Genomic DNA, 16600 nt, shown 5'->3' on the forward strand with positions numbered 1-16600 from the left:
TTGCATTTTGTCTGCATGAGTCTTCGCTGGAACATGGTATTTGAAAATTGTTCAAAAACCCAGATGATTTGTGTCTTACTAAATCAATGATCTCTATATTCACAGCCACCACTTTGTTTTAGAGCTTGATTTTTTTCAAGTGTCTTCTTATGTCCAGGTAAACTAACAAGGATTTCCCTTGGATTGTTGCCACTGGTTTTCATTGCTATGCATGCCAGGAAGATTAGGTGCTTTTTTCCAGAAAAACCATGCGTGACAGGTTTTTTATCTGGGCTGTTTCTAAACTGCACATTTTGCTTACTGCCCATCTAAGACATCTCCGTTTTTGCAGCTGTGCCTTTCTCCTTGAGACTGCACAGATGGCAAACAATGCACAGCCAAGAGGAAATGTCTATTCCTTTTTTTTGTCTTTGTCTCAAAGAGACCTGAAAAGAAGAATCAACCCTTCTTTTCCAAACAGCAACCTAGCCATGTACATTCATCTCCATGCCCTTGTTTCCTTCTTTCAGCTACCTTGTGGGTGAGGAACTGTCCCTGGTTATGGAGTACATGGATGGAGGCACTCTGAGCAATGTCATCAGCCAGACCTACCTGTCGGAAGATGAGATGGCAGCCATCAGTCGGGAGGTCAGCAATCCCATCTGTGTTTCCAGGGGCTTGGGCAGCATTGTCTGGGAAACAGGGGCTCAGAGCTGGAGTGATTTCCCGTGCCAAGCTTTGTTTCTGTGTTGCTGCTATTCTATGGGCAAGTAAAAGCATCTCAAGTGAAAGGCCTGCAAGTGCCCCTTCACTCCCTGTACTCAGTGCCAGTACTCTTATCTCCTGCTGTAGTATTCTCACTCTGTCTCTGGTATTTGTATTTGTATTTGTGTTTGCTGTTCTCCACCTTGCCTCTCTAAACATTTGCCTGGAGTCTGTCTTCACTGCATTCCTTGCCTGTAAAAGCAAAGGTGCTGGTGGCAGGATTTGAAATGATCAGCAAAGAAAAAATACTCATTTCTCACAGTCCTCAGCTGAAAAGAATAGAAGTGCAGCCAAAATGCTCTTTGCTTCCACAAAGTGACTGGTGTGATACTTCCAAGCCTGTGCTGAGGCCAGCAAGAAAATCTTTTCCATGCAGCCTCCCACCCAAAAGTGATCCACTAAACACCAAAGGGAGGGACTTTTCCTTTCAAAACCCCTCCTTTGTCCTCTGCAAGGAAAAAGCACGTCCACTGCAGCAGGAGTCATCCTGGCTGGTTGGCAAGGGACAGCCTACAACATCAGGTGCTGTTGCTCTTTCAAAAGCTGACGTGCCTTTCCTCAGAAAGGTCCTGATCTGCAAGTGTTGGAGCAGCAAGCTCTTCCTCTCAGTGGCCATTACTGTTCTGCCAATACTCCCCATTCCCCTGGAGAGGGAATCTTTTAGATTCTTGTTTCCTTTCTTTTTTGATGAAATCACATCACTCATTTTTGCCCTCCTCTTTCTGTTTTCTCTCTCAGTGCCTGCAAGGACTGCAATTTCTTCATTCAAACCACGTCATCCACCAAGATGTGAAGAGCAGCAACATCCTTCTCAGAACTGACGGTTCTGTCAAGCTGGGTCAGTATATTCTTGGTCAGGTGCAGCGTTCCAGGGATGTGGGTGTGGGGCTGCTTGGAGTGACTGCCAGCTCCCCAGAAATGGTGCTGGTGGCAGTGCAGGGACCCCTGCTGCGAGCTGAGGGCACAGTTGGAATGTGCACAGAGGTATAAGGAACCACAAGCAGTCAAGAGTGGCCTTGCTCTGTGTGTGTCCCTTCTAGACAGAGGGAGCTACAATCTAAAGCTTCAGGGGAATGAAGTCCACTGCTGTGAGCAGCGTTAAGAAACCTGGGATTTTTTGGAAGTGGCCAATTCCATACTCCCTTGGCTAAAGCCCCAAGGAAATCGAGCATGGACAGTTCTCCAGGAGATCCAACAGCACATTGTTAGCCTGAGAGTGGGGAATTCAGTTGCTTGGTTTCCTAATTGGAGCTGGCTTTCATGGTTTGTTGTTTTCTCCACAGCTGACTTTGGCCTCTTTGCTCAGCTCAGCCCTGAGCAGGGCAGACGGAGCTCCGTGGCCGGCGCTGCTGGCTGGCTGGCGCCTGAAGTGGTGACAGGTCAACCATGTGGCCCCAAAGTGGACATATGGTCTTTGGGAATCGTGGGCATTGAAATGGTGGAACGAGAAGTTCCTTCCTGGAACGCAACTCCTGTCTTGGTAAGGTGCAAATACTCACTGATGCCACTGTCTTTCTCACCTGTCCCATGTTCTGTGTGCCATTGGACAAAATCCCATTGCCATCTGCTGGCACCACTTCCACCAAGGTCCCCTTCTAAAAATGCCCCTGCAGCACATCAGCATCTGCTGTAGCTTTGGTTGTATCAGAAAGGGAAGTGGCAGTTCAGAAACCTAACCAGTTCAGAAACCTGCCATTTTGGCCTCCAGCCATGCCTGACATTTCCCACTTGTTTTTTGAACAATGTTGGAAGTCTGTTTCTGAAGGACAAGAATTTTTCAGTGGACAGGGGAGACATGTGATAAACATCCTGAGCAATGGAGGTTAGACCTTCCCAGTTTCAATTTTATAGAAAACATAGGAAAAAAGGAAAAAGAAAACTAAACAAAAAAGGAAAAGAGAAAAAAAAACCTACTACCAAAGCAATGCCCAAGCAGTTCTGCTTGCTTTTTCATTTTTTAAACACAGCTCTTCTCTTCCACTCTGTAGCATCTTTTCCAAATCCTGTGATTGTTGAAACTTTCAGGCTTTCAAGTCATCTGTACATTGTTCAGTCATCTGTGTGGGTGGCCTGGATAAGTGTAGGATGTGTTTTTCTCTGACTGCAGTTAGAATTGTTTGCCAAACCCTTGGCTGTTTCTTGGTACTTTAACAAGTTGATGAGCTCGCAGGCAGGTGCCTGGGCAGGGATCCACCGTGGGCAGTTGACACCGGTGCTGTGTTTCTTTACCACAGGAGCAGGGCCATCCCTGGCCTGCACGGTTCTATTGACAGGGAGGGCTCCAGCTCCCCACCATGGCCAGTGGCTGAGCTCAGCTGAGAGTCAGGATAAAACCCTCTTTGTCACCTCTGGTGATGTGGGAAAAGGACAGAAAGCCGCATCAATTATTTGTACACAAGGGGAGTGCATTGCCATTTCTGGCTTTGAAATTCTCCTTTGGGTTAAAGAGGATAATAGCAAAGTCTCTTTGGTCACCATCTATTTCAGCGCCATGAGCACAGAGTTATCATGACAGTGGTGGGCATTTTTATGGAGACTGCAAGGCCTCTTGCCATTGTTATTTTTGTCTATTTGAGATGGATTCTGCAAGTTGAGGTTTGAATAGTTCCAAAGGTGTGTCTTATGTTTCTAAATACCATCTTGCAAAAGCAGAATGAGCTCTCTCCCCCTGACTTGTCAGTGTGTAAGGGCTTGGTTCCACACTGGATAATGATCAGCTGATGTCTTGCCAATCTACACTGTAATTCCTTGGCCTGAGGAGTATCAGAAAGACCTGCTGAGCTCCATGGACACTGTCAGCTGCATGGAAGTGAGCATCCTTGGCCTTGCTGAAGAAACTGGAGCTCAGCTTAGGTTAGATGCTCTTGAGCAGGAGAAAGGCTGGAATCATCAGGTGTTTCCAGAGGCCTGCGTGCCCAGAGGGACTGAGTTCTGGGGAGCAGCTGGATGTTTCTGCACATCATGGAAGGGGACTGCCAGACAGCTCAAGCCTCACCACAGGCAAACACTCCCCAGCTCTTCTCAGGCAACATTTGCTTTGGGTTTCAAGTTGTTCCCACTTGTCTGGCTGTGAAGATGCCCCTCAAACCACAAGGCAAGCCTCTCAGAAGAAATGTTACTGGTGTTACATTTCCAGAAATGAAGAAAAGAAGCCCAAACACAAGAAAGTTGCTAAGGCACTGGTTTTTAGGGAGGAACTTAACCCCCTGTGCAGTTTCTTCTCACTGGGAAACGTGCCTGAAACCTGGCCATGAGGGTGTAAAGGCCACAGAGTCTCTTCTGCTTCTTGTGCAGTGCTGCTGAAACACTCAGTGACCGTGTTTCTCTCCTAGCCCAAGCCACATTCTGCCCATCACCAAGCCAGAGCCTGGTGACGTGGAGAGCCTGCCAGAACCTCCCATTTGTTTCCTGGCACTTTCTGGGATGGGCCTACCATTCATGCATTGACTTGAGTAGCCAATTGAGCAGAGGGTGACCGTAGGGATGGAACCTCTCCTTCTGATTTGACCATGAAAGGTTTTTCTTTTCCATGTAAGGAAAGCAGAAATTTTCAGGCTGCTGAGAGACAGAGCTGCAGTTGGCTCCTGTGTGCCCAAGCAGGCATTTTCATCCCAGTACATTTGTGCATGGATCTTAATGTGTCTGTGTTGAAGATGAGATTCCAAAGATTTGTTTTCCTACCTGAGGAATACCTGGTGGATTTCCTTTCTTTTCTTCCAATTCCCATTCTTTTCAAGAACAAAGCAAAAAGATTGATTCATTTTGTTTTATGGCAGCTGTGCTTAAGGGACAAGAAGCACTGCAGAGATACTTTTCATGTACTAACCCTTGGATAGAGTAGAGTTAGTATAGCAAAGTCCTTCTTCCAAAAAGCCTCTCAAGCTGGTATGAATCCTCAGGGAAGGAAATGCGCTTGTGCTGATGTAGTTCCCACTAACTAGGTCAGTATATGAAATCAGCTGCCAAGGCAAGATCTGTGGGATGTTGGAGAGGCTGTGATTGCATCGGGGTTTGGGTTTTTGGTTGGTAAAGGAAAGTCATCTCTGGGTCTCTGCCAGGGCAGAAACTGCCACTGCAGAGTGGAGCTTAATCAGTGGGATCTGGGAGAGCAGTGACAGATGGGAAAGAAGCAGGTGGAGCCTGGTGTCTCCTTTTTCCCCAGCCCCAACTCCTGATAGCCACAGGAGGAAGACAAAAGCTGAAGCAGCCCAACTTATTTTCTTCTTGCCTGCATGACTTCCTGAGCTGCTGCCTGCAGAGAGACGAGGCACAGCGCTGGTCTGCCAAGGAGCTCCTGCAGGTAAAATGTGAAGGGGCTGCAGGTGAAACAGGCTCTGAGGGATGGGCTCCTCCTCCACTCAAGCCCAAGGCATCAGATGAGCCCCCTTCCTCCTCACCTCCACTCTCGGTGCTCTTCAAATGAAAATGGTGAGGAATCCCAGACTGGGCTGGGCTGGCAGGGTCCTGTAAAGGTCCTCTGGTGCCAGTGTCCTGCAATGAGCAGGGACCTATTTAAAGACATCAAGTTTCTCAGAGCCCTTTCCCACTGTAGCCAGAATGGTTGCAGGGATGGTGCTCCTACAAGCTCTTGGGGCAAGCTGTGCCAGGGTCACACCATGCTCCGAGTAAACAAGTTCTGATTAGATCATATTTGTGTTAAAAAATATTCACCCCCATCCTATTGTATCTGGCCCTGTTAAAAAAGATGTCCTCCACTTTCCTCAAAGCCACTCTGATGTCCTCCACTTTCCTCAAAGCCACTCTGAAGTCTTGGAAAGTGGCACTAAAGTCTCCCTAGGGCCTGTTCTTCACAAAACTGAATAACTCCAGCTCTCCCTGCATTTCCTGACTCAGAGAGGTCCTCTGGCTGTTCCTGTCACCTTCTTTTGTAATTTGGTGGGGTGTTCAATTTTATGTAATGGCAAAATTATTGAAGTAGAGCAATGCAGGGTACAGAGACATAAAATGGTGGTGGAGGAACCCAAGGAAGCCAGTCCCAGCCTAGGGGTCAGAGATTTGGCTGTGGGCAGGAGGGGCTGTGGGGGGCTCACTCTGAGGGGCCCTGGTTTGTGCCCCCCAAGCCCACCCTCAGAGGTTTCTGCCATGCAAACAGGGACAGCTGGGAGGGACTTGTCCCAGCCCCATCTGCTGCCTGGCACGCTCAAGCAGACGGGAACTGCGCCAGGGTTACTGCCAGGCTGTGTGGCAGAGAGGGAACTGCAGGGCCCAGTGCCACTGGGCTGGCCCTGGTGGGAAGGAAGGTGCCACCCAGCACACGAGGGGCAGGGCATGGAATGGTAGACACTGCTTTCTGTCTCTGTGGGAATCAGCACAGTGCCTGTCTTTCAAAGAGAGGGACCAGTGTGAGGCTTTGGAGTTTCCTGAAAAGTAGAAACTCCAAGGACAAAGAAAGCACCATTTCTAGAGCACTGACAGGGCAAAAATCTCAGCAAGTTGAGGACACCTGGATAAATGGATGAGTGGGATTCTGGGCCAGGTTTGCCTGTGATGGCAAAGTCCTGCACATAAAGTTGGAGGTGTAGATGGTCTCATTGGTCCTCCTCCTGTATCTTTCTAGGAGCCAGAGGAATCCTGTGAAGCACTGAGCTTGGAAAGTCATGGTCCATTGTTTTTTGTTGCTTTTTTTCCCTTTGGGCAGCATCCATTTGTAACATTTGCTGAGCCTGCGTCCAGCCTGGTGCCACTGATTGTTTCAGTGAAGAAGAGGAGGGAGACAAGAACGTGACAATCACATCAGGACCATTTATTCCTCAACCAATTTAGAGTAAGATTGTTGGTTAGGACTAGGATTAGGATTAGGATTAGGATTAGGATTAGGATTAGGATTAGGATTAGGATTAGGATTAGGATTAGGATTAGGATTAGGATTCAGGATAGGTTTAGGGTTAGGGTTAGAGTAGGATTGTCTAATAGGACTGCAGAGTAGGATTGGAAATGAATAAAGTTTCTGAAACCACACCTCACCTTGAAGATTCCCTTCCTTCTCACTTTGCGAATAAGCTCAAAAATTCCTTCTGAATTGTCTCTTGTTTCTTAAAGGTGGAAAGTGACACAGTGTCTTTGGCATGGTGTAAAAGTGGGGAAGGATGTTCTTCATTCATCCTCTCCAGACCACACTGCCTTTGGAATATGGCCCACTGGTCTGTTTTTGGCCAGCTTTTGTACTTCTATTTGAGGCAGAAAGGGCAATGGCATTTGAAAGCAAAACCAAAAGAAGAATGAGGCAGCCCAAACACCCTGTGCAGATGCAGGCCTTCAGCTGTGACTGGAGAGCATTTGGGCTCCTGCCACTTGGATTTGGATCCCTAAATGCAATCATCTCTTTGGCTGGAGGAAAGCCTTGCTCAAGTGAGAAAGCAGAAAGATCAGAGAGGGTGCTCAGGAAGGTCTCCTGTGGTGCAGAGCTGTCAGCGCCTGTGAGGTGAGAGCGGGCCCAGCCTTGCCCGGGCTGGAGCCCCAGCAGAGCCCCGGCAGAGGCCGGAGCAGCCTGAGCCCCGGCAGAGGCAGGCTGGAAGGAGGCCCTTGGAGCTGCAAGAGGCAGCAGCCGGGTCCTGGGTGCCTCTTCCTGGGAGCGGGCGAATCCTCCGCCCTCAGAGCACAGGTGGCAGCTGGCTGCTGCCGAGGGGAAGCGCAGCCGTGCTGGGCACAGCCCGGCCTGGGGGCCATGGCCGTCTGGAGTGTGCCCAGGAGCAGAGAAAGGCCAAGGGCAGCCGCGGGCCGCTGGGCTGGCTGAGGATTCCTCCTCGTCTGCCGGCTGCCCTGCACCTCCTGGCAAAGGCCAGCAGTGTGTGCAGCACTCTGGGCACCGGGGCAGGGAGCCGGGCTGCTCGGCAGGCTGGAGCACAGGGCAGCTCCTTCAGGCCCGGCACTTGTGCCAGGGAAGCAAGGCCAGTGTGAGGCAGGGACAGCTTGGCAGGGCACATCTGCAGCAGCCAGCACCTCACGCAGCTCTGGGAGGAAGCGCCTGCAATCCTGCAGTTCTGCACTGAGCCAGAGCAAAGGTGTGAGATGCAGAGTGTTTGGCAGAAATATTCAGGCCAACCAGGCCAGCCTGCTTGGTGCTCTGTGGCGCACAGCAAGCACTGTGCAATGCAGCTCTGAGCTGCTGGGAGAGAGGCAGTTGGGGATGTGCCTGAGATGAGCCAAGGGGTTAGCTGAAAATGGAATTAGGATAATTGAAAACTGCAGATGGGTCAAGGGGCTAGATGGGAATAGAATTGGGATAGTAGAAGATTGCATATTTTAGTTAAGATTTTAAAATGAGGTAAGAAACTAAGTTAGTAATACAGCTAGAAGAAATCACATACCTTAGTTAAAGAGTAGCCAATATATTAGGAACATAAAGCTAGGAGTGACAGGGATAGAGGAAGCAATTGTGAAGAAGCAGAGACCATAGAAATACCTTGCTTTAAGAATAATTGAACAGTTAGGAGAGGCTTGGACCATGAGCAGCAGGTCCAAAGGTCTCGCCAGCTGGCCATGGGAGAAGAGTTCACCATGAGCAAGACGGCTTTCTTCCTCCCATACAACCACTCCCTCATTTCAAAATCCCACCGACCCAGTTAAGGGAGTACAATTGTGCAGCTGTAATAGATATTCAGCTGATAAAAATGCGAAGCAGACAGGTAAGAATTATGTATTATGGGTCCTTAGAAACCCAAAGTAAAACCTTTTCTGTAGAAATAGAGAGCAGGAGTCTGCAACTCCTTGCACGTGTCTTTGGAAACTAGTTCACATGTGTCCAGGGCTCCAATAAATACCCTTCTTTTCTAATATAATTAGTTGAAGAGTTGTTTGTCCGTGCTTCAAGGGTTATGGTAGAGTAGTGAACTGATTTGGATGGGAGCAGAAGAGTTTTAGCAGGCAATTTTTGGAAGAGATGGAAGGCTCTTGTGACTGAAGGGAAAGCTATTTGGAATGGAGTAATGATCCCAAAGTCCATACAATTGTATCTTTCTGTCTGAATTTAAAACAGAATGCTTATAGATAGCTTCATGCAGTTTGTCTAAAAAATTATCAAAGTCTTCATTCTTCTTTGGTGAATTTGTGTAAAAGACATAGTGTGTAACCCATCTGGAAGTGCAAGGATAGCATTATATGCTAGTTGTTGGCTCATCTGTAAGACTTGATCAATGCTCTCAGCCTGGGCAGTGGCAGTAGCCCAGGGCCCTTTGCCAAGTAACTGTTGTGCTGTTAAACCATACAGAGGATACCCTGCACTCTAGGTCTTTCTGCTTCTTGAGCACACTTTTCCTCCCAGCTTTTATGACACATCACTGCTGATGGGGTGGCATTCTAAGTCTTATTAGGGTATGCACATCAGCTGGAATTAATGTGTTAGATGGAAAAATATACTGCAGAAGTGACTGTGCAAGTTGGGATTTTCAACTAAATTGTGAAATTGCAGCTCCTAACTTTTCTAAAATCTTCCAATCGAAAGGTTTTCAAACTCTACTTGCAGCATTAGTTACTACAGGAAAAGCTTCTACATCATTTGAGAGAAAAGTCCCTTCTACAATAGCTTCTGGAATAACTTTTTTCTACTTTATTTTCTGAGCTGCTTCTATTTCAGGGTCACATTCCAACTCTAATTCCACATTCTTTACAGTGTGAGAGGGAGGATTTTGTTTAACTGTCTCGAATGCTGGCTCAGAGACAGAATGGAGGAGTTTTTGCAAGAGAGTGGCCATATTCAGCCAATGCCCAATCCAGCCTGCTTGTAATAATGGACAATGAACATGTTCACAAAGAATGAATTATGGACATATTCAGAAATGAGCTCGGTATATCCTTGAAAAAGATACATGAAGAAGAGTCATCAGGACTCAGCAAGTTTGTCAGCAAGTTTGGGAAAGTGAGCCATCGGTGGGCCAGAATACCCCAGCAAGATGTGTAAAAAATTAGGTGATCCAATCAGCATTCTATTTTAGATGTGTGAACAGCTAGGATTAACCAATCATGTATTAGCTAGAGACACGTGGACAGGAAAGATTTATTATAAATAGAGTCTTTTTAGGAATAATAAATTTAGCTTCACTGGATCATATTGGTTATGTTGTGATGTCCCTGAACCTCCGCACCATGCACTTAAGGGTGGGTTGGTGTTGCCCATGAAATGTACACATCTGGGGAAGTGCCCTTGGCAGAGAGGGGCTGGATTGCCAAGGGAACTGCTTCCCCAGGAGCCCCCAGTGAGACAGGTGCAAGTGTCTCCTTTGACTCCCTGTGTTTCCTTCAGTCCTTGAGGCCCCTTGCACTTGGCAGAGGGGCATGCAAAGGGAGAAGGCTGTGAAGAAATACCAATTATGTTCTCTTGATGCAGAGTGTGATTTTATACACTCTCTCCTATGGTGCAGATGCTCTTCATTTCTACTGTGTTGATTATTCTTATCAATACATATTTTAATTTGCTCTGGCATTCTTCCCATAGAAAAGCTTTCCTTGTGTATTTGATTCATGTCTGCAAATGTTGATACGTAACTTTAGGAATTTAGCCCATTTCTCCTCTCGCTTTAATTTCAGAAAATGTCAGAATTACAGATGTACGCACTAAAGTATCCAAGATTTCTGTGCAACAGAAAGATGAGTAAGCAGTAGTACAGTTCAATCTACATTACCTTTAGCAGTTACCAAAGCCAGTAGGTATTTAGAAAAGTGTGCCTTCTTTCGGCAATATTACAAATAGATTGTTATATAAAAATTATAATATTATAATACTGGCTTTACAGAAATATTAAATGGATTCTATATGTGTGATGTTAAAGTTGTGATCTTTATAACTTTTTTATAAAGATATAGTTTTTATTTCTGTTAATAATTAAGCTTAGAGAGCTCCCAAGGCCTTGAACATACTTGAGACTGATTTTGTAATAAACTTTTAAAACTCTGTTTGGAAAGCAGAAGGTAGGAACATCAGTCATCTGTTGTGTTTGACTTTATTGTTATTTGAGATTGTAGTAAATACTGAGCATGAGCTGGGATGCAGATTGTAATTGCTCATCTTTCCAAAGATAGATATGGATACTATTAACATGTGCCCTGTTTATTGTTCCTAACTGACTAATTTACTGCAGTAGTTTTATAGAGCATTTTTATTGTTGTAATGTCTAAATGTAGTGGGAGAATATATATTTGACTTGGGGTACTTTGGCTTTTGTTTTTCAAATAATAAAACCACTCTCTTCAGCCTGGTGAAGAAGAAATCTGCTTCTGTCCTTGTGTACAGCTATGGGTTTGTTTACATAGCTTCTCCTTCCCTTTTCTGCCTAGGCTTTCTCACCTGCAGTTTTCAGTAGAAAAGCAGCAAACCTTTGAAAGGCTAAACCTCAACATAACTTTGACCCTCACTCAATACTTCCTTCTTCTAATTTCTTAAGATCTCTTTGTCCTGGGCACTCAGTATGGCCTTTTTCCTCAAAGTTCTTTAGCTGTCTTGAATTCTTACAGCGTAAAAGGTAAGCCCTGATCTATTTTCAACTCCCTGCTCAGATGCAGACTGCTGGAAGGGAGCTAGGACTGGTACTGGAGACCTGGCAGCTTGTCCAGGAAGCAAAATTTTTGAAATAATGGTAATGTGGAGAAGCATGCAAGTCCGGGTGGTGAACTCAAATATGCAAGTACTTGCAGTTTCCTGACAGGACTTTACAGTTCAAGGGTATGGTCTCTTCTTATTTCTGTCCCTTAATGCTCAATCCTTGCCACATTTCTTCAACTTCTTTTGCATTGTCATCTTCTGTGTTTTCTTCCCCTCTTCTTCTCTCTGTGACTTTCTACGCAGGACAGATAACCTGTCATACAGTGTCAGCTTGCTCAGTGACCTGAGTAGTGATATGATGGTGTAGAAATTGTAGGTGCACAGTAGGCAAACGTGTCATGCTTTTGTGTGCCCTCTGCAGGCAGACCTGCTTCCCAAACCTTCAGTCAGACTTGGAAAAAAGGCTTGTCACCACTACTTTGTTGTGGTTTATGCATTGATGAAGAAACACTTCCATCTCAGCCCGCTCAAGCCACTGCAGAGCAGGAGTTGTTGCTTTGGTAGCAGATGTGCTGGCAGGGTCCTTACAGCTCCACAAGATGTGCCTCTCCTAGAACAGATTTTTGCATTTTTGTACAATAAAAACTATGCTTTAAATTGCACCAGTGTAAGTCATGCACTCCTGTAGATGTGTTTTCAGACATAGATATTTACATATATATGCCTAGTGAATGGCCTCCTGGGGAGCAGGAACAAATGAGGAAGGAAACTGGGCTGATAAAACATGCTTCTGCTTCAAGAAAAAACCCCCAGTCTTCCCTTTCCAGAGAAGTCTATAAACTTTTTCTTGATTGGCCTAAAGGGGATAAACAAGTCCCTCCATGTCCTGATCTTTTACTAGTCTCAAATTATTTAGAAAAGTTTTAATTTCTTTTTTTTTTGGTGGGGGGGTGGTGGTGTTGGGGTCTGCACTTCAGACCTGTTCTCCCAGCAGCCAGGGATCTACAGCTGCTGTGGATGGGGCAGGTGCTCAGGTAATTACCAACAGGTGCTTGGTAATTGCTAACAGCAGTTGAGGTGAGAAGTTGGCTTGTGCCTGGCTGAGGGCTTGAGGACTGTGGTGAGAGAAGGGATAGGGAGTGGAGTGGAAAATATCAGTTACACAGGCAAATCTGAGGTGTAGGTGGGATTTAACTGGATTAGGTACTGCATTTCATGGACTTGATCACAATTTATGAAGAACTGAACATTTAACTATGAGATAGGACTATTTAGTTGTTATTCTAAATGCTGCATTTACTAATATGTAATGTAGTTTCTTTGTATTTTGCTCAGAAGCTGTCCAAAAAACATTGAAGTCCAACTAAAGTCTTCATAAACACAAGTTAATAGCTTACTTTTTGTTAAAAACAGAAGCTGAAAGGGCCAATGGCTCTGGCATTCAGTAATTCATACTCTGTATTTTGCAAGGAGTTGTATTTCTGTTAGCCAACTTAACTCCCAGAGTGCTTTTATTCTCCTCTTTTTCTGTGTATTTAATTCACTGGTTTTCTGTTCTATTTTCAAGATCTTATCTATTTATCTCTTGCTTCTGTTTCTTACTTTCACTTACAGGTTAAATACTACTTTTCTTTCAACCTCTTACACTTAAATTATTTTTTTTTTCTTACACCATTCTTCTACACAATACACTTCCCTCTAAGGAGATGTGGTAAAACTTGTAATGCAAAATCTACATTACCTCTATTCTAATTCATCTACATTCACTCTTATTTCTCATTCACTTTCACCCATTCCTTCACACCCTCAAGACACAAACTGGATCCTTATTGCTAGAAAATCAGAGGTCCCTGTAGCCCCCCCTCACCTTGGGGTTGGCCCACAGGTCTCAGCATCTCTGGGCCTCTTGGAAGGGCCCTGACTCTGGTTGCCTCTGGTGCACATTCACCTGTGAGGCTGTCTGCGTGTCACTCACGCTGTCACAGCTACGGCTCCCTCACACATCTGGGGAACACTAGTCTGGTTTGCAGGTGACACACACACTCTTTGGCCACAGCCCCCACCTGCCCAGGGAACAGTATCCTGGGTTTTGCAGGTCACACACACACATCAGCCACAGCCCCCCACCCGCCCGGGGGACACAAGCCTGGTTTGCAGGTCACACACACACTTCCACTGCCCCCTTCCCACCTGCTGGGAAGTTGAGGCTGACTTTGCTTGTGACTCACTCTCACACACACAACAAGACAACAATAAGGTACCTTTTACTTTCACATCACTTATTACCAGTTTAGTCTTACTGGCCAGTTTTGGTGCTATTGGTTATCCTTTCTACTTAGCTGATTTTGTCTAACTTCATATGTTTTTTCGCTATACTATACTTAGTACTTTGTTGAGACAGGACTTATCTGTTCCTGTATCTACTCAAAAATTCTAATTCTTCATTTAGGGGTCCCACCTCGAAGTTTACCAAGGGCTCTTCTAGATGTTGCATCGGATCCCCTAAAGTGTAAAGCCCCTGACCCTCTAATGTCACCTCTAAGGATCTTCCCTAAATTATCCTGTTCCCTGGCTATTGCCGCATCGAGACTGAGTTTTCTACAAAACCTCCTGACATGTCCTGCCTCTCCACAGTAATAGCAATGTCGTTCGCTCAAAGGGACTTGGGGTCTCTCCATCCCTCTTGCACCTGACAGTACTGATCTATCCTTGCCTCCTCCTGGTGGTGGACCCGCCCACCCTGCACTTTCTCTAGCTGCAGCAACCATGATCTTAGCATTGGCCCTTGCTTTATCTTCCTCCCTCCTTAAATACACATTCAATGCCTCTCTTAATAACTCATTTATGTCCTTCTCTTGACAATCTTCAATTTTTTCCAATTTTCTCCTTATATCAGGCCAAGATTTGGTAACAAAATGGACTTTTAGTAGCATTTGACCTTCTAGGGTGTCTGGGTCTATTCTAGAGTACAACTGAAAATTCCACCTTAGGCGGTTAAGCCAGGCAGCAGGAGCTTCATCCTTCTCTTGTGCACCCTCAAATGCCAATTGGGTGTTAGTTCCTTTGGGAACTGACTCTTTAATCCCCTGTATTATCAAAGATCTATATTCCATCATGGCCTTCCTCCCCTCCTCCTGGTTAGGGTTCCAGCTGGGATCCATTAGTGGCAATTTCTGTTCACCTGTTGGCACCTGGGGTCCTGGACTGTTATCTTTCTACCATATTCTTATGCCAGCCGCCCTAATCAACTGGACCTCTTCTGGGGAAAATATACTCAGGATTGAATTCATCTCCCCCAACTGTAGATATTCGGACCTAGAAATTGATCCACTTGGTTGGCTATGCCCACTGGGTCCTCGACTAAATGCCCCAACTCTTTCTTGAATCCTCTCACCTCAGAAGCAGTTAGGGGAGCATTCACAAAGCCAACACCTCCTGCTACTCATCCCATAGGAACCTCTCTGAGGGGAAAGAGTCTCTCTGCCTTGGATCTGGTACTACAGTACGGCCCATCTTCAGATGCCAAACTAGTTTGAGGGGTATCTGGGTTACCTTGAATGTTCTGCCCATCAGCAGGTGTATTTGCTGATAGCTGTTTACTGGGCAAGGAGGCATTTGAGTCCCAACTAGGAGGAGGTAAAGGGACAGCAGTAGGAGGGGGAGAAGAGCCTGAGTGGATATTAAGTGGAGCTGGAGAAGGGGTGGAGAATGCAGCAGGTGTAGCAGGCACTTGTGGTGATGCAGAAGGAACTGGAGGAGCTGAAGGTGGTGAGGGAGTGGTTGCTGGAGGAGATACTGGGTTTATCATAGCTGAAGCTGAAGAGATAGAAGGAGGAGTTTGAGCAGGTGGTAATGAGATGGCAGCCGGGGGAAGAACCGGACCTCCCATTTGAGGTGCTTGAAGAAGAGGATTATAAGGTGGAGGGGCAGAAGGAGGCAAATAATCCAGGGGGTCCCAGCTTTTACTAGTCCTATCATCCCCTCCTTCATTCCCCTCTTTCTTCCTCTGTACCTTAATTCGCACCCCTTCATCCCCAACAGCGCTCTTTACTCAACAAGATACATACAGTAATTGCTCAGGATCAGTATCGCCTCGAGCTGTCAGATAATTATTTAATTGTTGGCACATCCACTTATCCTTTGTCCCACACCAAGGCCATCCTCCTTGCACCTATAATTCCGGCCACACTTCCATACAATAATGGACCATTTTCACTTTATCTAATCTCTCCATGGCCTCTATAGAATCCCATTTTACTAACAGGTCTCCTAAGGGACTATTGGGATGTATATACCTCAGTCTCTTGCCGGTCTTTTTACTATTACACCCTCCCATTTTACAGGTCTCAATAGTAAAAGTCCCAAAGGTACCTTTACTGACCAGTAATTTCAAGTAAACCTTGTTTGAGGAGCTTCAGCCTCCTCCACCGAACTTCAAATTTCTGCCTGATGCTCAGGACTTTATACTGAAACAACTGCCCAATCTCTTGATTGCCCAACTTTCCCAACGTCAGGTCTTACATCTATCGGGACTTGAACACACGAAACCTTGGCCTAAGAATCCGGGTCGTGCCTGACTCCCTCAGTCAGGAAAAACAACTGCCTGATTTTTAGTTTGCCTAACGTGCCAATTTTTAGGCTTCACCGTATCAGGACTTAAAAGCAAACTGCAGCCTCCTTCGCTGGGGTTTGTGCCTGACTCCTTTGTCAGGACTTACTTTGCCTGCAGGGCTTGTGAGCTACCCGAATCCTTCTCGGGACTTACAAATCTGCCTGACTTCCCTTCCCTTTGTCAGGACTTACTTTGGGTGTGTGCCACTCATACAACTATTCCCTCCACACGCTCAGTGGGGGGGGGCCCTTTTTCCCCCTTAGGAGAAAACTCACTCACACTAATTCCAAGCACCGCCCACTGTTCCCGGCCGGCTTTCTCGCGAAAGACCGATAACGCAGTACTAAGGGGTCCGCTCTCACTTCGAAGATCCGGCTGCCGGCCCTCGTCTCACTCACACACACATGCGCACGTCTCCCACTCCCGCCACCAGATTTCTCACCAGTCTGGTGCTCCAGTGCTCCTCTGCGTCACTGGTCCTGAGCTGATCCCTCTTGTCCTGGTAGCCAGCTGTCCTGGAGGTCCAAGATGGCCAGTCCTGATGTCCTCCCTCGGCGTGGCTATTCCGGACGAGTCCCCAGCTTAAATAAACAGGGCCAGGAGACTTCTTCTCCTTTTTAATACCTTTATTAAAAGTGATCAGCTCAGGATTGGGCAGCTCGGCATGGCTGCAGTCTCCCGTTGTCTCTCCCAGGGCGACTCAGAGGAGGAGGATATGCGCAGCTCTGTCCACAAGGGGCAGAGCTGGG

Source organism: Melospiza melodia, unplaced genomic scaffold, assembly GCF_035770615.1.
Source record: "Melospiza melodia melodia isolate bMelMel2 unplaced genomic scaffold, bMelMel2.pri scaffold_18, whole genome shotgun sequence".
NCBI classification, from domain to species: domain Eukaryota; kingdom Metazoa; phylum Chordata; class Aves; order Passeriformes; family Passerellidae; genus Melospiza; species Melospiza melodia.